Source organism: Chlorocebus sabaeus, chromosome 17 (assembly GCF_047675955.1).
Source record: "Chlorocebus sabaeus isolate Y175 chromosome 17, mChlSab1.0.hap1, whole genome shotgun sequence".
Taxonomy (NCBI): domain Eukaryota; kingdom Metazoa; phylum Chordata; class Mammalia; order Primates; family Cercopithecidae; genus Chlorocebus; species Chlorocebus sabaeus.
The window spans coordinates 68020571-68044796 of record NC_132920.1 but is presented as its reverse complement, the minus strand read 5'-3'; the positions used below and the strand labels follow the sequence as shown (position 1 = coordinate 68044796).

At 34.3% G+C, this 24226-nt stretch overlaps 1 long non-coding RNA gene across 1 annotated transcript in view; it reads left to right on the top strand.

The window, feature by feature from the left end:
* Positions 1-18087, top strand: part of LOC140708951 (uncharacterized) — a 127916-nt gene extending 109829 nt beyond the window's left edge. Inside the window, exon 4 of the long non-coding RNA XR_012089263.1 lies at positions 17765-18087. This is a non-coding gene — a long non-coding RNA (uncharacterized lncRNA). The remainder of the gene's footprint in view (positions 1-17764) is intronic.
* The last annotated feature ends 6139 nt before the right edge of the window (positions 18088-24226 follow it).

The window sequence follows — 24226 nt, the reverse complement described above, 5'->3', positions numbered from 1 at the left end:
ATAACACAAACCAATAAACAATGGGGTAAATTATATTAAATAATAAATATCCCTGTACTATTTCACCAATGTTTCTTTAAATAAGCAGCCTTCTAAAATACTGTTTGGCAAGTGAAGACAAGGATTATTATCCATATTTTGGGATGAATTAATAGAGGATATAGTAGCAGTAAATGTAGAAATAAAGAATAACTTACCAGTGTTCAATGCAAATAGGATAAGCAAAAATAGAAAGTGTATATTTTTTCAAGATTTCAATGAAGGCTTGAAAAGGGGATTTGTATAACACTATAAATTAAAAACTTGAATGTTTTTGGATATGAAGGGATAGAATTCTGTTCAAAATATGGAAAATCTTTGTTCCCTGGATACATAAGGTTAATACTTTTATAATCTTCTATATCAACATCAGTTCCATCAAAATAATTATAATTCAGATAACTAAAACTGGCTTTACAGGTAAAATTAATAAAGCTCAGTGAAGGATGAATATGTTTGACAACTTAGAATTAAACAACTATGTATGTCAAAAGTGACCAAAATCAAATAACAATGTCAAACACTGTAAAAAAAAAAAGAATCTATGACATAAAGCTATATTTTTTTAGAACTTTAATAATTATCGAGACAAATAAAGACATTCCTACGGAAATAATGACCAATGACATGGAGAAATCTTTAAATTAAAATGGCCAATAATCACATTAAGAGGTGTCAAACATAAGTAATTTAAAATACTGCAGAAATTGTTGTGAAGATGTAGGAAAATGATCATTTCATATAATACTATAAGACATGTAAGATTATTTACCAGTATAGAACAAGACATTACAAATATGGACCTTTGGAAGTAACTAAATGTCTAAGAATATAAATTGGCTTAATCAACAATTCTACAGCAAGAAAATGATATTATGGAAGAGGTAAAAAAAAATGGGCTAATAAAACTTTGTGACATATTTCAAGGTGGATAAAGCAGGCTACAAAACACTATGGTATAATGCCTTGTAAAAAAAGTATTACATATATGTAAGTAAAGGGACATATACCAATTTTCTTTTTTCTTTTTTTCTTTTTTTCTTTTCTTTTTTTTTTTTGAGACGGAGTCTTGCTCTGTCGCCCAGGCTGGAGTGCAGTGGAGCTATCTCGGCTCACTTGCAAGCTCCGCCTCCCAGATTCACGCCATTCTCCTGCCTCAGCCTCCCAAGTAGCTGGTACTACAGGCACCCGCCACCATGCCCAGCTAATTTGTGTGTGTGTGTGTGTGTGTTTAGTAGAGACGTGGTTTCACCGTATCCTGACCTTGTGATCCGCCTGCCTCGGCCTCCCAAAGTCCTGGGATAACAGGCGTGAGCCACCGTGCCCGGCCAATTTTTAATACTTGTATCTTGATAAGATAGTATTTATATTAGGGTTAATTATTTTTCTTTTTTCGCGCTGGGCATGAGTTAATATTTGAATTATCAAAACGCTAATGAAAATTTTATATATATAGTTATATATAATATATAATGTTTTATATATAATATTGTATAACATATAATAATATTGTATAATATATAATAAATATATATGTTATATTTACATATATAATAATTGGCATGAGATAGGACATATAAAACCCTTCTCTCTCCTAGAGAGAACAAAACCTTCTCATGATTGGAAGAAATAGTCTGTTTATTAAACGTCTCAACACCAAATGGAAACTATTTTTGTTAGAACATAAGAGAGATGATTCTCTAAGAAGTAAGTGTCATGAGTGGGAGTTAGCAAACAGCTATTTTGTCGGCACAACAAAAACGTTAGTCTAAGATTTGTTTTCCTATGTAAAACAAATATGTACCAACGTTTTAAGAAAGAATTGGCAGGATGACTTATAATTACTTAAGATCTTTCATGCTTCTTTGGATTAACTAGATTCAGCTGGGAAGTTCTCACCTGGGGACTTTCTGTGACTGCAAGTTGCAGTTCCAGTTGGGCTGTTTTTCTAAGATGGCTTATTCACAGGGTTGGCTGTTGATGTTGGCTAGGATCTCACATGGCACTCTTGACCAGAGTGCTCACATATGGCTTCTCCATGTGACTTCGATTTATCTCAGGATCAGGTCTAGGTTGAAAGTGGGAGTTTCCTAAGAGAGCATTCCATGTACCCAAATAGAAACTCAAGGCCCATATTAAATGGGTAAACCCTTGTTGAAGAACTATTCTTATAATCCCTTAACTTTCCTCCTCAGACCATTATATGCTATTTTAATGACATATACACCTGTGTGTCTAGGCTATCTACCCAGGGATTAATCTTGTTGTCTCCTTGGCTTGCTATTGTATTTACAGTGACTAACATTGACTTAGGACCTAGTAGGCACTTATTATTTGCCAAATAGTGAATAAACAAATGAATAAATGAAATAGATATAAAAGAGAGAGATTTTATGTTCTACAGTGACCAGAATCAATGCTCATATTTTCCTAATCATGGAAATGTAAGAACCATGCCTACTGGATCTTTAAAACATGAATACATTGGTGCCCATCTAAACAATGCCAAAAACGCTCATGAACATTCAACATGGCTATTTTATTGGACATTTGCAATGCCAATTTTTTATACCGTTAAGTATCACTTACCAATTTATTTCAGTCACATACATACTTGCATGGGAATTATATTTTGAATCTGGTGAAGTTAGAGCATTTTATCTTAAATCCAGAAATTAAAAAAATAAAAAATATATATATGTAAATCTCATAAGAAGTTTCTTTATGTTGTTGTGGTTTTGAGATTTTCAATATTACTAAGTATTTTAAATTCTTTGTAGACAATAATTTTTTTCTATATCTAGAAATAAAGAAATTTCAATGTGTATGTTCGCATACTACTTTTCTCTATGAGAACTGAGGACGGAGGAAACTTCATTTTCTTTTCCCAGTTTTAAATTATTGACCTTATCAAATCTTTACATTCTTTTGAGTATTCTAGAGTAAGTTAATTAGAAAGAGAGGATAGTAGTTGGAGTTCGAATGTTAATACAATATATATGGGTCCATGGAATTATAATAAGATTCATATTATATTGTCTACCTTCTTTTCCTTAGTTATTTTAAATACTCGGCAAATATATACTAAGCATATTCTAAGTGAAGGTGTAGTATATGATATGATAGGGGCTAGAAATGTGTAAGACATAGCCCCTGATACCAAGAAACTTAAGATCCATTGGGAAAGTCATTCACATAAATGGAGTATTTTGGGAGCACAGAAGAAACACAGTTACTTCATACTGGATGAGTTAGGTCAAGCTTCTTGGAAGAGATAAGGTTTCAATAAAGGCTTAAATATTAAATGAAAATTCATTAGTTAAAAATAAAATTGAGAATGAGAAGGAAGACATTTTTAGTAGACAGAACAGAATAAATAAATGCTTAGAACCTAAAAACAGCTTATATGTTCAGTGAATGAGAAGTATTTTTATCTGTCTGGCACATAAAGTATGAGGTCTAGAATGGTTGGAGATAAGGCTATAGGAATTGGCATGAACCACTGTGGCTGTCCTAAGCAATTTGAATTTTATCCTATAGATACTGGGGGTAGTGCACTATTTTAAGCAATATCATAATGTAACTGACTATATTGCATTTTCAGTAGATCATTCTGTGTAGAAGAATATTATGACACTGGAGACAAGTATATATATTATAGAGAAACTTCACACATTGTTTAAGAGTTATAAAAAAGATGTGTTATCATCTTCAAAATATGAAAATTAAGTTTGCAAAACATTTCTTATTGGCAACAATATATTCAGAAGATGATGCTGAAGCACAGAACCTGGCACCTATAATTCTATGCCCTGCATAAATAACATCAAAGAACTAGGGGAATTAAGACAATTCTAGACAAAGACTAAGACAATTCATGTTCCACAGATAATCACAAAAATAGTATTTAAGGGATGAATTTTAGCAATAAGAATTGTAAACACAGAGAAATGAGTAGATTTTTAAAGAAATAATAAAACTTGTGGTGAGCAGATAATACTGTTAAATGTAATTAAATATTGGGGTCATCAGAAAACCATTTGTCTTACATAAACAATGTAGAATTAAATTTCCCAACCAAAAAAAGGAAGACAGATAAGGTAGTGAGTGAGGTATTCAGTGAGGGGTTCAAATATGTTAAAGTTTTTTATTATCCTTAAGAAAAGGATATAGATTCAAAATAGCTAAAATTATTTATTTAAAAAATACATAGTACATTTAATTATGAAAGAACAATAGATTTTTTTCTAAACTCTCCTGTTATTTCTGTTTATCACTTTGTTCCTCTCTGTGGCTCAGATAAGCTCAAAGTAGAAGTTCCTTCATTGTTTTCTCTATATTCTAGTAGTAAAAAAAAAAAAATGATCAACAGAGGGAGCCTAAAATTTATGGAGCAACTATAACATATAAAGTATTTTACTGCACTTGTATTGTTAGTAGAATGAAACTTCCTTTATGTTTTTAGTAACATAATATTAGCTAGTTGTCTTTGGCAGAGTTTAAAGAGACAGTTCATGGTTTTAGGTCTAACATTTAAGTATCTAATCCATCTTGAATTAATTTTTGTATAAGGAGTTTCGTATAAAGGATCCAGCTTTCTACTTATGGCTAGCCAATTTTCCCAGCACCATTTATTAAATAGGGAATAAAGACACATGCACACGTATGTTTATTGTGGCACTATTCACAATAGCAAAGACTTGGAAGCAAATGTCCATCAGTAACAGACTGGATTAAGAAAATGTGGCACATATACACCATGGAATACTATGCAGCCATAAAAAAGGATGAATTCGTGTTCTTTGTAGGGACATAGATACAGCTAGAAACCATCATTCTCAGCAAACTATCGCAAGAACAGAAAATCAAATACTGCATGTTCTCACTCATAGGTGGGAATTGAACAATGAGATCACTTGGACACAGGAAGGGGAACATCACACACCGGGTCCTATTGTGGGGGTGGGGGAGGGAGGAGGGATAGCATTAGGAGATATACCTAATGTAAATGACGAGTTAATGGGTGAAGCACCCCAACATGGCACGTGTATACATATGTAACAAACTTGCACGTTGTGCACATGTACCCTAGAACTTAAAGTATAATTTTTTTAAAAAAAGACAGTTCATACACCCATTCTCCATTCACAAATAATTGAGCTCACCTGCTCCTGTTTGTGTCTCTGTCCTGAGGAAGACTTTAGGAACAAGGGCCCATTCTTCAGCATGCTTAGCAGCCTCTGCTGCTTCATGCGCTCATATTTATCTGAAACACAGTAAATTGACAGAGTCAGTGTACTTTCAAACAGGGAGTCCTAATTGAACACTTCTACATGTAATCCTGAGTACTTTTGTACCTACCTACAAATGGGGGTGTGTGGGAAGTAGGAAATGAGGAAAGAAGAAAATAAAAAAAAAAATTCGGGGCACTGTTTACAGAAAGAATTATCCTCTCAGTTGGCTCTGAAAACATTATGTCTCATTATATGTACCTGAGGGAAAATTACTGTTCCTTCTGATAATAATTTGTTTATAAACCTTAATATTTCATTAAACACAAAATTTAGAAGTTTAATTGTATTTCAAACAAAAACATATCGCTACTATCAAGAATACATAATCTATAAGAAAATAAGAAAGTGTTAGAAGCTTGTGACTTCAAGCTCTGTAGATGATATATATGTTAATTTGTACCACTAGATACAAAACATGGTTTGTCTGTAACCATGACTGGCTATTCAAACATTTTCACATAAAATAAGAAATTATATTTTTCTCATAAGTTTGTCTAAAATGCGTTCCTCTACAAACTTCCCAAGAAAATAGTCTCAGTTCTATTCATATGGCTCTTCCCTCCTGGATATTATAAATGCTTTTCTATTATTCTAATCTTCTGGAGGCATTTTTGCAGTTAATATAAATTATTAGAGCCTTTTTTTCTGTGATATAAACACTTAAAAGATAACTTTTCATTTGTCTGAGCATGCCTACGCAGACTTTCTTTGTCATTTTATACTTGAGAGAGAATGATTCTTTTCCCACCAAAAGTCTATGACACAAAAGGAGGCTAGTCTAATTGTATATTGCTACTTGCTCTGGCTCATAGAATGTCACAAAAGGTTAACTACGGATAAAACAGACTAGGTATGACATGTCTGAATTTCAACATAATAAAAATAAAATACTTCTAGCTGATATTTTCTTAAAATGTCTCACTGGAATATATATTTTTTTCTTCGTGTGCCATTAAATTATCTTGAGAGAGTTTTGAAGGTCTTTAATCAACCCCTACACTGTCTGTCTTTAGATTAATATGCTGTGTCAGAAATAAGTGAGTCTTGGGTCTATGGAAATTACATGAGCATTGAAGTGGATCCTAATGGCAGCTGGGTGCAATTATAAGTTAGTTCAAGTTGCCTTCTATGTCCCATTGGGTATGTCCTCTTTCCCTTCTAACAATTCTTCCATTTTTCTCTAATTGCCTCTTCCTGATCACAGCCAAAGATATTAGTTATATTGTATTGGTATTAGTATGTTTTGTCCCTTTATTTTTTGGAATATAATTACCATTCCCTGTTTAATCATTTTTAAATGTTACCATGCAGTTAGGTTATTTGAAACCAGAAAGCCATTGCCATTTGGTGTGGGGAAAACCCAAGCTTTCCAGAGAGATTGGAATCAGAATCTTTCCTCTATACTGTTTATCAGATGTGTAACCTTTGTCAAGTTAAGTAACATTTCTGAGGCTCACTGTCCTCAAATATAAAGTGGGGTTCATGAAAATATCACAGAGAGTTGTGGCGGCTGGAGAGAGTAAAATCCCTAATACATAACAGAAACTTAATACGTGTTGGCTTCTTTGTTTTTCCCTTGCTTTTACAACTTTTTCTGTTTACTTTAAAAAGTAGTATTCATTCAAAACAATACTACTTATCTTTAAATTTATGAATACCAAGACTAGTTCTGGGATAATATTTGATGAGACATATTTTGATTTTAGAATGCTCCTATCTTAGAAACTTGAGCTTAAGGACTTAATCCTGGTCCTTGGCAGCCTTATGCTTCCTCCTTCCTCCTTTCTACTCAAACCTGTTCTTAGGAAATGATCTGCTAATTTCATTTACTCATAGTTGAAAATGACTCATGAGATTGAATGCCCCCAGGGAAATTTGCATTTTAACAGAGCTCAAAGTTTTACAGTGAATGTATATTCCCTAATAGGAGAATTCAGAGAAACTAGTAATGGACAGCAGATGAAAATTTATTTTCTTTTTTGTCTGGGCTCTCCACAGGCATCACTCATATTAAACCACATAAACCTCTATCCTTTGAACCTTCCCCATGATGATTGAGACTGTGAACATTTTACTCTGAAAAGAAAGAAAGATAGCAGTGGTGATGTGCATGACCTCATGAGGCAAGAAAGCCGCATAAGGCATTTCACTAATTTGGGAGTTAAGCACTATTTCCTTTCCCGAATCATGCGTATATCTTCACTGAAGCTAAGTGCTTTAAAATTCTCTGTGACTTTAACCTCTGATTCATCTCACTTCAATATATTCTATCCTATATTCTAATTTATCCTAAAATTTCTTCATACATTTTTTTTCCAATCTTTAACATTTAAGTCTGCCATCTGCTTAATTTGTTTTACTGTGCGGGATTTAGCTGGAAGCACAGTGAAAATAAAGCACTTATGGTGAGTAGCTTTCATGCTGAAAGTAACAAAAAAAATAAAACAAGGCCTATAAAATAAGCACATTGTTGAATATTCTTGAATAGCAAATGTTAGAAGAGGTAGGTCAGAGGGAACATTTGCCTAAATGTGCCGAGGGCAGTAATTGTGTGCATATTTGGGGTAGGGGATGGGAAGAAAGAAAAATGGGTAGCAAAGGGAATAAAGGTAATTCTACCCCTTTGACACGGTGTAGAGATTGTATAAACATGGTTAGTGCTCACTCACCCTTGTGGGGATAGGGATCTTCTAGGTGCAAACAACATTTCTCTCTGTGTAGCATGACTTACACTATAGCATGAGGTCCTTTTATTAAGAACTTCATTCATTTTAAGTCCAGGCATATTGTTTGCCTTTAGTCTGGCCTAAAAAAGGTTTGAATCCGTTCACTCATCCATTCCACAGTGATTTTCTCACCTCTACTGTGAATAAGTAGCACTTATGAAAGGAGTAGGTGCTTGGACTCTGCGTCTAGGCCATCTGGTTTTGAATTCCAACTCTGCCATTTAATTGTTATGCAATGATGAACAAATAACATAAATGCTTCATGCTTTCGTTGTTACCATCTATAAAATAATGATTATAACACCTCCTATTGAATGATGAAATATATTTAAAAAATAGATTCTGAAACAAAGTAAGTACTCAAAATTGCTCAGTAGAGCAATTTGTGTTATGCACAAGAAATCATTAAGAGTGTTTTCCTCTATTTCTTTGTATGGTTATTCTGTAGCCTGCTTAATTAACTTCTTATTTTTTTTTTTAAAGTAGAAAACTGTCTTTCTATTGACTGTGAACATGGAGACTTATTTTCTTGAAATAGAATAAGTCCAGAGGACCCATATCCTTAGTTTTGAGGGGGGGATTTTTTTGTTTATTTTTGTTTTTGTGTTTAAGAGTTGAATGTGTCAAATCAGTAAGTTTTCTCATGAGGAGACCAAAGAACATCAAAGATAATGTAATATGGGTTGGTAATTGGAACTGAAACTGAGCTCATACTAAAGATTTGGGAAAAATGAGTATACAGCAATGAAAGGGAATATTTTGATTGTGCAGATTTGGATCCAAAGATCAGTCCTACTGGGGAGCAGTAGAATGGGGAGACACAAAGAGTGACAAGGTTGGTCTCACAAAAATACCTGGATTGGGGTCAGATTACTGTGCAATGAAGGACCATTACTGTACAATGAAAGACACTTCATTCTCAATGAAAAGGAAAAAAATAAATGTTCACTAGGTTTACCGCATAGTAATCCACAAACATTTTTCTATTCATACATGTATGTTAGAAAATATCAGTTCCAACCTAATGCAACTACTTTAACATAATACTGAAAATGCATTTGCCCTCTCCCCAAAGATTGATAACCCAAAGTCTTTTTCAATTTCTACATGCAGTTCCAAGATTAGAATCTTTGGATGACACAACTCACTCTTATTCAGATTAGATGTTGCACTAAGTAAATTTGTAATCTGCAGCTACATGATGAATCTAAAAAGCCCCAACATATCAAGTCAAAAATTAAGAATTAAGACTAGAATAAACACATAGAATAAACATTTTCACATTAAAAAAAAAAAAAAAAAAAAACAGAGAATAGTAACTAGCATACAGTGGCCTTTGAGTTAGAGCACATATTACTTCTGCTGGACAGAAACCAGTGGCTGTGGTTCAGTGGCAGATGAGTCAATGTCTTGACCATCCTGCCTCTCTCTGCCCTCTGCAGGACATGCCCTGGACATTTTCCTCCATGGCTGCATCTGAGATTATTGGAGGATTTCCATTTCTGGAACAGCACTGTTTTGGTAGGCAACTTCCTTTTTGTGTAAACTCATTGATGTGCTAATTGTCTGAGGCATTGAAAATTTGCCAATATTGAAGTTTCTCTGGCAAAATAATGCCCTTAAACCCTCAGCTGACTTTTGTTTGACTGCTACCTGCTTCCTCTCTGGACTGGTAACCAGGGTCAATGAGTCTCATCTTAATCTAAATTTCATTCTGGTGGTTTCTGTTTCTTAGCAACCCATTTCACTGTTTCTGCCTAGGGCAGTGAGACTAGTAATCTGTTCTTTATTTTTGGCTGCATTAGAGTACATGGTTGTTAATACTAGGGCCACTATTTTTTTTTAATTTTTTGGACAGGAAGTGAACAACGATTGAGTTTAGTCATGTGTTGATTTACAATGTGGATGCTTTGTTCGGTGTGAATTTTTACATTTTTTATTTTTTAAAATATTTCATTAAATATTATATTTCCTGATTACCAAGGTTTTTTAGTGATTCCTTAAATTTTGTGCTTGAAATAAGTGCCTCAATTATCTCACACTAATCTTGTCCTTGCAGGATAAAGTTTCTTCTTGGTGTCTGGCTTCTGGACTCTAATAAAAAATTTGCTGATTTCTCTACCCCCTTGCACTTTTGTTTTCACTGACTGTCTTGGAGTCATATTTATATGATTTGGTTTTTTCAGCCTGTATGACATGGTCATATAAATTTTGACAACTTTGACATGGGATATCACCTTTGTCAGGGAGAAATGGCTGCTACTCTCTGCTTTGAGGGAAGTTAGTTTAAGCCAAACTTGATCTTAGGATCTTACTAAAGGCCCCGGGAAGCATTCAATAAGCTGTAGCATCACAACAGATGTTTTTGTTTTATATGTTTGTTTGTTTGCTTGCTTGTTTGCTGGCTTCTAATGTGCCCTAAAGCTCCCAGATACTTTATTTACATTGTCTGATTTTCAAGATACAACAGGTAAAAACTTAACCATATTCTTTACCATCACATAAGGAGGTTGATAAACTTCCCAATATGAGAAATGATTTCTGTCATACTGCTTACCTTGATCTAGCTAAATTCATATTTGAATTCCTCTCTCATGCAATATTCCACTTGCCAGTACCAATTTCTGCATCGAAGGAATTCTGTTAGTTAAAGGTATCAAAGAGTGAGTGCAAACTCATTTATTCAATAAAATTGACTAATACAGCAAGGGAGGGGGAGAGGTTCTGTTTTAAGAACTGCTAGATCCAGATTTCCAAACAATGCCATAAGGTCTCTTTCTCAGCATATCTTAATCTGTTTTCCTTTGCTTGGCCACATTCCCAGCAAGTTATTATTCTATGGTGATAAATTGATCAGGCTTGTAATTTATATCATATATATACATACACATATACGTGTATATGTGTGTGTGTGTAAATATATATATATATATATCTTGAGAGCCATTGAACAAAAAACTTTCCCCACAATAGTGACAAAATTATGGGAGAAATTCTAGTTAACATGGCTTAAATCATGTACCTTTCTCTGAAATAATTGCTATAACCAAGTGACCTCTGGTCATAGTGTACTCGGATTGCCCAGGTTTTGGTCACATGCTTACTCATGTGCAGGGAGTGTGAGTTTGTCCTAGTACAAACACAAGACTGCATAGAATTACTAATAAGTGATTATAAAGTGGTTCCTCAAAAGACGGAATGTAGAGAAGACAAAGAATAGTCCATCATAATATGACTCATCTGCTCTGGGCGCAGAGAGGCAGTAGGGTTATACCTTAATGCTCTGGAGGAGAGGGACAGAGAGTGAGGCGATCAAATGAAGTAATAGTTGTGAAAATTCACAATTCAGGATGGACTGTCCAGAGTGACTGCTCTGGTCTTCCCTGGAGTAAAAAAGACATTAGATTGGAACATTCTTTTCCCCACCTTTGTTGGCTCAGCCCAGGGATATGCCAGGGTTTCTTTTTAGGATGACAATTTTCTCCCTGCAGTTAAGCAATCCCAGTGGAGTGTGTGAAGTGTGTGTTTTTTGTGTTGAGGAGGGTGGGGAAGACAATGCATTAAAGAAGCTTTTCTTCCCTCCTGTGTAGTAACTAAGAGATAGGGCATACAATGAAATGCATTGCACAGATATTTTTACAGAGTAGATTCTTCTTTACAATTTTTCACTGGTCAAATAAACTCTGGTATGTTTTTAGTATTACAGTAAAATTCTTAATAATCTTCTTGCTGTTCAAAATACTGTGCCTACAAATAATAGAAATCAGTAATTTTAAATCATGTGCTAGAGAAAATTCTGGGCACCGAATAAAACAGTTTTAAATGAATATTCTCTAGCAGATTTTAGTAGAGTACTTTAAATTCCTTCAACATGTATGAGTAAATTCAGTTCAGAAATGAAGCAAATGCCTAAGAAGTGATTACATAAGCTGGCCCCTTCTCCTCCCGTATGTGTGGGGAACAAGCTGTCTCAAGGGCACATAAGGCATCTTACTCCCCACAAAGCTCAAGTGAGGGCTGTTTCTTCCCTAGGTTTCAGAAACATGCCCCGGAATGTCCTATCTCAAATTGGGGAGGGGGATAAGAACTTATTTGAGAGTTAAAGTCTCTTAGGAGCTTTTTTACACATAACTCCTGTAAGGGTGATTATAGATTTAATTTCTGCTTCATGCCAACACCTTCCTTTTTCCTTTTGGTGGTTGTTAATCCCAAGTTTATGGACACATAGAAAAGATTTGGTTGTTACTTGAAGCCCTTGAAATTGAAGTAATGCTACTAATATATGTTAGTATGAACGTTTGTCTCGTGAAAGGGCTTATTCAGTGTTATCGAATATTCTAGAATGAATTAAAAATTATAAATCATTTAGAGGAAACCAGTTCTGAAAAGACGCTTATGTAACAGATTAGAAAGATGTTTGAATCCCTATGCTTTGATGCATCGTTTGAAAATGTGAAGTATCCATGCCTAAATTTCTTCACAGAGTTATACTCCTCAGTCTGCTATAAAATGTCTATGTCTACCTTTAGGTTGTTGTGATTGAGAAATGGATATCCTCTGATCTGTAATCCCATTATTCCAAACAATAAGTCCTACTTTCAATAAAGAAATACAGAATTGTGATAGTTCTCCAATCGTCTCTTAACCATACTTTACACAACACTATGAAAAGATGTGGTTGTTGAAGAGATTCCAGCTCTCATGTGCCACAAAAAATACATTGTGGTATTTCCTCTCCATTACAAGAGGAGGAACTGAATAGGCTCACAGCTGCATTTTCCCTAATCTCAGGAGAGCAGGAAGCTCAGGTTAGCTTCTGCTCAAAGGGTTGTCCAGAGCTGACTACATTGAAATTTTGGAGTATTATGCAATTTCTTCACTGGATATCCAACATATGGTATGTGCCACTAGGTGTGAAACGATTGAAATTTTAATGAACAGTTTATACTTGAGTTTCTGAGGACCCCAGGCATTTAGAGATGGCTGGTCTGTGAAATACTCATGAATGAAAATGACCCCAGGTAACTGAATATTACTCTACAGATGTGTGTATTATACAGCCAAATAATGAAATGAAAGCCTCACAGAATGCTGATTGTATTTGACATGCAGTTCCTTGTAATTGTTGCTGAAATAAAGAAAGTGACATAAGAATTTTTTCCACAGCTTCATAATAGATATGGCTAGATATGTTATTTGGGAAGTAAATTATACAATATTAATATAAGTGAAAGTGGCTTCTGTGGAAATATCCTGAATGTCACCACCTCAGGTCTTTTGAATAAAATGCAGCTTTGACCAATAGACAAAAATAGCAACTAATTCATTTTATGGGTAAGAAGTCATTTATCATGGCACCTTAGTAAACACAAAAATCTTAAAAAGTACACACTCTCAGAAATGCAATCAAGTATAAGCTTCATCTTTTCTATTCCATAAACAATTTCTGAATGGTAGATGCTTAATTATACAGTATCAAGAAATCTTTTCATGAATATATTAAAAATGAATGCAAAAAGTAGTAAGCCCCAGAATAGATTTAATGCACACAGTACACTTTTGTAACCATCTGTTAATTCTCCCTGGCCATACAACTCCTCGGCTAACTAGAACTGCAATTAACCAAGCTATCCCAATTCTTAACCATACTGTATAAATAGGCATTTATTGTATTTTCTATACAAAGAAATGATTCTGTGGGAATTCTTCTAGTATTTCCATACCTGTCAGTCACTTATAACTACTTTCAAGGAAGAGGCAAGCTCCAGAGAAGTGAGAAGACAAAAAATAAAAATTCACTTAAAAGTGTGGCTCCATAAAAATAATTGAAAATTAGTAGAGTCAATGAATTTAAGGCTGAAAATAAAGATTTGAGATATGTAAGCACCACTGGGGTAAATTATTTTTATTTTCTCGTGACGAGGCTTACAGCATGGCAAACAACGCACTCCCTGATTTCAAGAAATATTTGGCAATACTATAGGCCAACTTACTACTCAAATTTACTTTCTCATGGTCTGGTTTTGATGCACATTGCTTATGATCATGATTATAATTATGATGATTATGGATACTTTTTGAAGCATTCATGGACAATCTACAAATTATTGGACAACCTACAAAGTATTTAAGGCTACGTATGCAACTCAATAATTGGTTACTTATTTTTGTCTTTCAAAAAAATTTTTTTAATTTTTCTCCTTTTTTATTATTTCCCCCTTTTCCTTTCTTTCTCCTTCCTTCCACCTTCTTTCTTTCTCTTTTTTTTTTGTCTCTTAATCAGAATTATTCTTATACATCTTAATATACACATGTAGATTTTCCCAGGAAAGTTTGTCATCACCACCTCTGCTTTTGCCTCTGTTACTTGCTGTATTAATTTCCCTGCATCTCAATGTCTTAATCTAGACCACGGAGATGATAATCTCTGATACATGGTATAGTTGAAAGCAATGGATGGATAATGTGCAGGGCCCCTAGCCAAGTTCACACTGGGTGCTCATCGTCCTTTCTGCCATTGAGATGTCATAACAAGGAGTTATGCTTCCCCTCTCATTTCAAGGCCATCCACTGCAGAATGTGTCCTGTAGCAGTCAGTCTCTCGTGGCAATCTCCCGCATCTCACCCTTTGCCTAATATTAACCTTTATCTGCCTTATCTTGTTCTTTAAAGGTTTTGGTCACATCTAAGAGATAGGGCTGTTTGGACAAAACTAAAATAATTCACCAATTGTTTGGATTCATAACTTTCCTAGAAAATAGCGTTTTTTTACACTTAACATCAGTTGGCAATGTCTGTGTTACTCTAACGAAATAAATTTGATGTGAAATATTATAGATGACCTGGCAGGTGTGTGAAAGATAATTTTGGTTTATTGGGTCTTTCCAAGCCCATTAAATGCTGTCAGGTATAAACTATATATGTACATTGTAAATTCTGGTCCAGTATATGGTACATGCACAATAATCAGATAGAATTTTCTTCATTACTTAATTAATAAACCAAACATTTCACTTATGTTGTTATTGGCTTCATGTGAATTTTTTAATACCTTAGGACAAGACATTTATTGATGTGTTGTTTACTATTTAATGTAATTTATCAATTGGAAACTCATTAGTTCTAACAGCAAAACAAGCTTTTTGCTTCTCTGATTAAAACGTTCTATGCCACATCGAAGAGGATGGAGCAGAGACAGTGACTCAGAAAGACAGCTGGGTTAGGAAAATATTGCAATCCACAAATGCATGGGCATGAAAATACTTAGAGAAGTATGAAGTTCATGACTATTTCCTTCATTAGCATCACAAATGGTTTCTCTGGAATTTGATTGTGGGTAAGAAAGAGTAGTCCAATTTTAATTCCCTAAAAGAGAGAAAAAAATAACAAAAGTTATTTAAATCTCTGCTGAGGATACAACTAAAGAAACACTGATTTTCTTAGCACTGATTGCCCCGTCTTTATACCACATACCTATTCCTTCACTATTACATCTCAAATATGTGATTGTGAGATTTTTACCTCCCAAAATATTAACTATTCAATGATCTTTAAGCTTTATAATTTTAATCTTTTCCTACACAAGTTTAGCATTGGGAAATACCCCCTCAATTAGCATCCCAACATAAGATATCCAACATAATGATGGCGTTAATATCCAGAATGTGTAGTGGGTAAGGCATGTGGGGTGAACATACATTGGGGAAATAATTATAAGACCGTTGAAATACTTAAAATCAAATTTGTTTCATGCTCTGCACCAATTTCAAAATATAAAATTTTTGTCTTAAGATAGCAAATACAATATAAAGAGAACTGTAAGTGTTATGTTATAAAGAAACCTGCCACTGCCACATGCCAGTTATCTGCCTGTGCCTGCAGCATTTTTTTCTAATCTATTTTTCTGAATGTTCAGAATTGCAACCCAGCATCCTCTATTTTACTGAACTCTCAGCGTTAAGGCCTAGTGAATGTGACCTTGCCTTATTTACTTACAAAAATTGCCGATTGGTTATCTTGAACTTTAACGTTCTTTATTCCCAAGTTGGTATAAAGGGAAAATGTTCAGTAATTGATCTTTGAAGTTATTCCAATAGATTACGTACGCTGATTTTATTTTATCGGTTAGCATTTATGTAAACTTTTAAATATATATATATAGTAAAGCAATTAGATCCCGTGTATTTCACATTTAACCAATGCCTACCAGTTTACTAATATCAATTGTTTACATCTGGTATCATTTTTTATGCGTCAGTATCCATGCTTGTTCAATTAAATGTTCTACTATCAACCATGTTTGTAGATACTAGAAAATATACAAGTGATTTTATTATTTTTAATTCAAGTAAATACTATCTACCAAGGTCTCTGAAATTGGTTAATTTCAGATGAATATTCTCAGATAAGTAAAAGTAAAAATTGTATCCTAATCTACAGCAGCCTGGACACATTTGGACTTTTGAGTTATTCATGGAATTATAAATAACACAAGTGTAAGCAGCACAGTGCAGCTAGTTAAATATGATAATGTGTAATTATACTTGCCGTGACATTTTCTGAATGGTAGACAATACATCGAAACAATGGGTCTATGTTTTTGTTTTTGTTTTTTTCTCTGTATCTGTATCTGTGTCTATCATTGTTAAGGAAGTACATTCAATTTTTCTCCAGTCTAGGAAAGTAGTATTATTTTTCTAAATTACTTGTGATCATCTATACAGAGAGCAAGAATATTTTCTTCATAATATGAAAGGCCATTTTGGCCTTTTATTCTTCACAGGGATATTTTCAGTTCACAGAATAATTTTTGAGCAAAACCAAGCACATGACTTTACATATTATTTGTTTAGTGGTCTGTGTGTATTTCTATCATATCTGTGTTCATAATACTTACTAGCTATTAGAGTATGTGTATTTGTTCATTATTGCATCTTCAGCATTCAACCCTTCGTCAAGCCCACAGCAGACTTGAGATAAATGTTTCCTCATTGGATGAGTGAATAAATGACTGCAATTGCTGACGCTTTACTTTCAGTTTGTATGGTTGGAGATCTATGACTTCTCTCTACAAATATATTCAGAACTTCTTGGTGTTGAACTAGAATTTGAGATATAATCTTGTGGTACATCTAAAAATGTATCATTTTTCAACATTCATGAAAATAAAGGGCTACTACGCCCCAAAGAAAATGGAAAATTTTTTACAAAATTAGAAACTCGAAAGTGTTTTGGGGGCATAAAATATTGCATTAACTTTGCTCAATGTTATCATTAACATGGTTACTCAACCAACAAGTCCAAAGACATTAGAGCATCTTTTGAGTCCTTGTGTGTTGCATGGACCTGCTTGATTTGTCATACAAGTGGATGCAACAAGATTGAAGAAGATTCCAAAATAAAACAAACAAACAAACAAACAAACAAAAAACAAAGACAGAGGAAGGATTGGCAGGTAATTGCAAAATTGCAGTACTAAATCAAACAACAGAGAAGCCTCTAGCAATAATTAAACTCAGAGTGGGAGTGGGGCGAAGAGTAAAGCCCTTGTTAGATGGAAAATATTTTTGCATGATACATATTTATGATCTCTAGCAAATTTCACTGATCTGTTGGGAATTAATATCCCTGTTTCCTCTCTTTTTTTGCTTTTATGCATAACTATCTCTTCTTTATCATAAACACTACAATCTTCCATTCCTCTAGTGCCTGAAAAGTAGCAGCAATGTGCCCTGCAACAGACTCTTCACACTACAGAGACACTACAAACGCTACCATGAAGAAGCTACATAGATGATCACTGGGTTGTACCTCTCAAGTACTTTCTCAGAAGCCACATCCATATTATTGCTGAGAGTACATGCTTTGCTATAAACCCTAACTAGGTTGAATCCTGGCTCTGCCATTTAGTAGCTGAGAGATTTTGACCAAATTACTGGCAGAGACCTTTGTCTCCTTGTCTATGAAATAAAATAAAAATAGCTACCACTCTGAGAATTTTCAATAAAACCTGTTAAATTTTACAAGGTTAACTGGCTGGTATTTAAGGTGTGCATTATCATATGCTATCGTGGCCATCTTGAGAGCTGTGTTGATAACTGGCCCCACACAGATCCACCAAATCCTTTGGAAAATCCTGGTGAGGCTGACTCTTAAGGTTAGCAGACTGTAATCTTTACTCAGGTTCCAAAGCAAAGGTGGAAAATTACTCATAATACTACATGAAGATGTCTACATATTTCAAGTTAAATCTGCTGTCATATCAGAATATAATTTCATAAAACTAAGCTTAATATCTTTTCTTTTGAACTTTTTTTTTCTGTTCATTGTTTTTGCCAATATTTTACTTAAAAGGATCAACTTGCTTTCGCACGTAAGGGATTTCTGGAAAATACATTAGAAGGTCAAGCATATTTTTACAAAAAAATCCTGAAACAACTAGGGGGCAGTGCTGCCAAATGATAGCTCAAAATCATCATTAGTCAGCTGAGGTGTGAAAAGCCATTTAGATCCAAAAAGCAGACGAGGGATTGTGAAGAAATGTATTAATTAAATTGAACGTCATATGAAAGCCAAATTCATGGTAGATTCAGACCACCATATTTTTCTATGTATGGGAATCTATGAGCCCTGAGTCATTTTTGACTATTCCTTATTCCCATATTCATGAGGCCCAGCCTCACCTTTGTTGGGGTCTTATTTGGTTGGTAATGTATTTTTCAGCAGCCCTTTCCTTCTCATAATTCCAGTCTTAGTTCAGCTTCTTATCTACTAGACTAATCAATACCTTACTTGATACCAGTACATTTAAAAGATGTTGGCTTTCCAAAATTCAGCTTTCCTCCCCCAAGAGGCATTATAATATACAGTATAACGTGCATGAGGGCCTGGCCCATGATGTCAGAAATATCTGTATTTGCAACTTGGTTTCACTATGTACTGCGAGATTTTGGGTAAACTGATTTACCTGGCTTAATCTCAGATTTTCAACCTTAATGATATAATTTTTTAGAAAATGCTCTCCCTGCAAATGCACATCCCCTTTCCAATTTCCTTCTTGTTTCTCTGCTTTTTAAATAGACTCCTTGAAAATAGTATTTGTACTGCCATCTCCATTTCTTACCTCCTGTCTCTCTCTATAGCATACCAACTAGGCTTATGCCACTACCTGTCTTTGAAAATAGCCTTTGTCCTCCTAACTAATTTTCTGCCTTTTGTTGTAGGCATTGTCAGCCCTTCTCCTCTACTCCCCTCACCTAATCCTTTATCTTCTCCTCTCTCCCCTTCTGTTCCTTTTCTTTCCTTTTCTAAGTAATGTCATTATCTCTTAACTTTAAATAATAACTATACACTAACACTCTCAAAATCTGAATTCCACTCTAATAAAACATCTTGTGTACTCATAATTTTGAATTGTGACTGTCATTTCAAACTTTACATAACCCACGGGAATTTCCATTTCTGTCCCTGAAACTTCAAGTCTTTCTTATTTCGATTTATGCTACCACCATCCACTTGCTGCTGCAAAAATAAAGAATAACAACAACAATAAAACAAACAAACAAAAACAGGAGTCATTCTTAATTCCTTTCTTTATACTTACCCTATATCTGATCTCTCTGGTAGAATTCAGTCTGGTGGGCTTTTACCTCCAAAACACATATCCATATTTTTCCCATATATGTCCACTGCTTATGCTGCCAATGTATCTCAAAGAAGACTAACTGTTTTTCTGCATCTACTCTTGTATGCTTTACAGGCTATTTTCTCCACAGCATGCACAGTCTATTAATAGCAGTTATTATATCAGGTCAGTTTTTTTTTCTTAAAACCCTCTAATGACTTCCTGTTGTAATTTGAATATGATATAAATTTCATGCCACTGCCTAGAAGGCCCTGCTTGCTTTATATACTCTTTTTAGCTCTTAATTCCTCTCAATACACTTTCTTTCTTAGATGCCATCCAGAAACAGTAGCCTTCTTTCAGTCTCTATAATCACACCATCCAATATGGTAGCTATGAGTCACAAATGACTATGATTACTTAAAATACAATCACCATATCTAAATGTTCTAATTCAAATTCATTTTGTAAGTCTGAAATATGTAGCATATTTTTAAACCTTAGTATAAAAAATTCAAGTAAAATATTTTCATTAATGTTTAATTCGATTATATGTAGAAATGCTATTTAGGGTACATTACATAAAATAAGACAAAATTTAGTATTATTGTAATTGAACCACTTTAATTTTACTCTTTAAATGTCTAACAAATTCAAGGCTACATATGTGTCTTGTATTGTATTTCTAGTGTACCACATATTTCTAGAACAGACTACACTTCTATCTCAGAAACTTTGTAATTTTTCTTTCTGGTTATCTTTTCTTTTTAATATTCTCTCCCAAAAAGCCCAATTTATTGTTTGTTCACCTCTCAGATCTCAAGTCAAATTACATGGCCTCAAAATATTCTTGATTGATCATCCTACATAAAATTTACCAGCTCCCAGCTTCCCAGTTCTACCGTACTTACTCTTTATAACATTTCTTATTTCGTTTCATTCTTAACCCTTCTAATTCTTTGGAATTATTAGTTTGGTCATGTATAAGTTCAGCAAATGGAAGGATATTGTCTACTTTGTCAATTTCTGTGTCCTAGGATTCTATCATAGTCACTGGCAAACTGTAGACACTCAATTTATAGTAATTGAGATACTGAATAACTCGCTGGCTAACTGTCTACAATATTGTCATTTTAACCTCCATTTTCACTTACCCCATGCCTAGCAGGTTTTGTTTTGTTTTGTTTTGTTTTTTCTTGGTTTTTTTCTGGGATTATAAAAAACAATTTCAATTGGGGAAAAAATAAACTAGGATACTCTTGTTTGTCATTAATGGGGTATAGGAAATGCTACCCCAAAATGTGGAATCTTGCCATACTGAGTATTTTAAGCCAAAATAAGTTGAGAAAACTGCGAAGCAGGAAGGTCTCTCTGACTTCCCCTCTCTCCTGAAGAACCTCAGGTGACAGATGTCCTGTCTTATTACAGGAGGGAAGAAATGTCACATGGGGAGTCCAAGAAAAATCTGAACAAACAAGCCTTGTTAAGTTTACTCCAGTTTATTATCCTTAGATCATACTTTTTTGTGCTCCAATCACACTTTTGTATGACTTCCTGTAAAAATGCAGTTTTCCCTGGTTCTTTACATGTTCATTTCTGAAGGCTTTGGTCATATAAAGCTTATGTGAAATACATTTGGTTATCCTATTTTTTTGTTGTTAATCTGTCTTTTGTTATAAAAGCCTCAGCCATGAACCTTGTGATGGGTGAAAAATATTTTCTCTCCTACCTCATGTTGATGAATATGTGCCTAGCTTCAGTTCTTATTGCCATATGAGAACACAGGCAAGCGCTTCCTTGGGTTTTGAATTTCTCACAGGCAGTTTGCATAATCTGTACATATTAATTATTCAATAAATTCATGTTGATTTTTTTCATAAACCACAAGGAGCAGATGCATCAGATCTTTAATTGAATCTGATCTTGTTAGAACACATATAGATTCAGCTGTAGTCAGTTACTTTTCAAAGATTCCCATGGAAACCTACAAAAAGGAAGGTAATAAGAGAAACAAAGATATTAACTCATTTAAGTTTCACCAAATGATATCCATTTGAATCCTTTATAAAAAAATTCTTATTTTTTATAAAGAATAGAGATCTGTTTTCTTTAATATCGATCAATGTTATGCTTTCAATTATAAAAAATCAGAGATGCATTTGTTGTGAATCCCCCCAATAAGCAGAGTAGAAACATAAAGAAATGCAGTGTGGAGACTGACAAACACACAGACTCCTTTGCATGAGTGCCCCTTTTTACACTTTTCTCAGACAGAATTATATTCCATTCTTATTTGGAGCTGGTTATTTGATAGGGAGAAGTTGGTATATCTTAGGTTGCTTTCCATAATGAAAGAAACTAGTTCATACCTGGTATAGAGGATACAGAGATGTGTCTTCCACATCCCCGTTTAAGAAAAGAAATGCTAGCTTCAAGGACAGTGGTTATCTAACAGCCTCCAGCTATTAACTTCTTTATGGTCAGCCTCAGATTTCGAGCCGAGGTGCCAATCTTCTCAGAGTGGCTGCCAGCCAGTGATTGACCAAGGCAGTGGTCCAAGGGCTCAGCCATGTGGAGCTGAAATAGAACTCCTCTAACAGGCAGCATTTACTCTAGAGCTCCTAATGGGGGATACAACCTCTGTCACATCTAACCATCCCTTCTTCTTCCCCTTCTTTTGCTGATGTAAATTCTCAACAAAAAGGGTTGTACAACCAACTATGACTCAACGTTTTCTTCCTGTAGTACCCAAACTGCAAAACCTTCTGTTGTCCACAGTGGATACTTACGGTACCTACTCTGTAGCAGCCATTCTATTTTATATACTGATAAGGTCTAGGAAAAGAACAACAACAACAAAAATAGTTAATACATTTCTTCCTTCCCTTACTTTCTACCCTGCTTTCCATTCTTCCCTACCTCCTTCCCTTCTTCCTCCCTTCTTTACTTTCTCCATCTTTTCTTCAATAAATATTTACTTTGCAATTAGACCCAGGATGTATAATAATAAACAAGAGAGAAAATACATAATTCCTGACCTAATAGGTGCCTACTCACCAGTAAAAATGCATTTTTAACAAACTAGGTAATAGAAATTTTAAAAAATTGGAAATAGGTAAATGATAGATTAGATAGATAGATAGATAGATAGATAGATAGATAGATAGATAGATGATAGATAGATAGATAGACATGGTACCCTTCAAAGTCACACAATTTCACATTTCAGGTTGTTATGAATACACCAAAGACAGTGAATCCCATGAGTAGCCTAGATCTATAGAGATTCACTTCTGTTACTTATTGTGAAAGATGATATTTGTTTTTCCGCTATTGGAGTTTATAATGATTAAATTTTTAATATGTCAATAAGACTGGAAAAATAAACACAAAAATCTAAAAATTATGAAGTTCACTTAAGTTCAGATATTTTAACGAGTTCTGAGAAACTGGTTGTTCCTTATCTGGATTTACATAAGCCTGGTAGCTTGGATCTGATGTTTCCAAATGCCTGCCTTCAGACAGATTATATATATTATATATATTATATAATATATATATACATAGAATCACTATACATACACACGCATACACACACATACATGCATACACTTAAGTCTTGATTTTTTTATGTCAGAGGAATCTAGAAATCTGGCAAAAAAGTTTTATGTAATGTTTATGGAGCTGGGAATTTTAATAAAGGCCATATAATCGAGACAAGTACTATTACTTAAACACAGCAGGTTGCCATATTAGGCCTTGTTCCTCTGTCTGGTTAACAAAAATCTTTAATATGAAAGCATAAACATCTAAACTGATGAAATATTTTCCCTTATACATTTGCATGCATTCAGCTACTTTATTAAACAAAATAATGTAAATGAAAAACTGACATTACTTTTTAAAATTATACTTTAAGTTCTGAGATACATATGCAGAATATGCAGGTTTGTTACATAGGTATACACGTGCCATGGTGGTTTGCTGCACCCATCAATCTGTCATCTACATTAGGTATTTCTCGTGATGCTATCCCTCCCCTTGGCCCCATCTCCAACAGGCCTTGCGTGTGATGTTCCCATCCCTGTGCCCATATGTTCTCATTGTTCTACTCCTACTTATAAGTGAGAACATGTGGTGTTTGGTTTTCTGTTCCTGTGTTAATTTTCTGAGAATTATGATTTCTAGCTTCATCCACGTCCCTGCAAAGGACATGAACTCATTCTTTTTAATGGTGGCATAGTACTCCATGGTGTATATGTGCCACATTTTCTTTATCCAGTCTATCGTTTACGGACATTTGAGTTGGTTTCAAGTTTTTGCTATTGTGAATAGTGCTGTAATAAACATACATGTGCATATGTCTTAATAGTAGAATGATTTAAATTCCTTTGGGTATATATCCAGTAATGGGATTGCTGGGTCAAATAGTATTTCTGGTTTTAGAACCTTGAGGAATCGCCACACTGTCTTACACAATGATTGAACTAATTTACACTCCCAGCAACAATGTAAAATCATTCCTATTTCTCCACAACTTGTCC